Here is a 308-nt window from a genome sequence, read left to right as displayed (position 1 = left end):
TGCAGTTGGGCCCCGTGCGCACGCGTGCCGTCGCGACGCCCGCCCCCGCGCTACTGACAGCCTAGCACTGACTCAACGGCCGCGCCGCGGGCCGCGCCGTAGCGAGCCGCGCCTTGGGAAGTCCAACACCCCCGGGGGGTGGGGCGGCGCGCGGCGGGCGGGGGTGGCGGTAGCCCAAAACAGACACTCTCCTCTCTCTCTCTCTTCTCTTCCGGCGACCAGTTGAAAATGTCTGGACTGCCTGCACGCCGGGCATGAGTGCATATTCTCAGAGCAGCGGGATTGAACAAATAAATACGAGAAACAAA

This window comes from Thrips palmi, unplaced genomic scaffold (assembly GCF_012932325.1).
Source record: "Thrips palmi isolate BJ-2018 unplaced genomic scaffold, TpBJ-2018v1 HiC_scaffold_16, whole genome shotgun sequence".
Lineage (NCBI taxonomy): Eukaryota > Metazoa > Arthropoda > Insecta > Thysanoptera > Thripidae > Thrips > Thrips palmi.
This window is presented reverse-complemented; position numbering follows the sequence as displayed.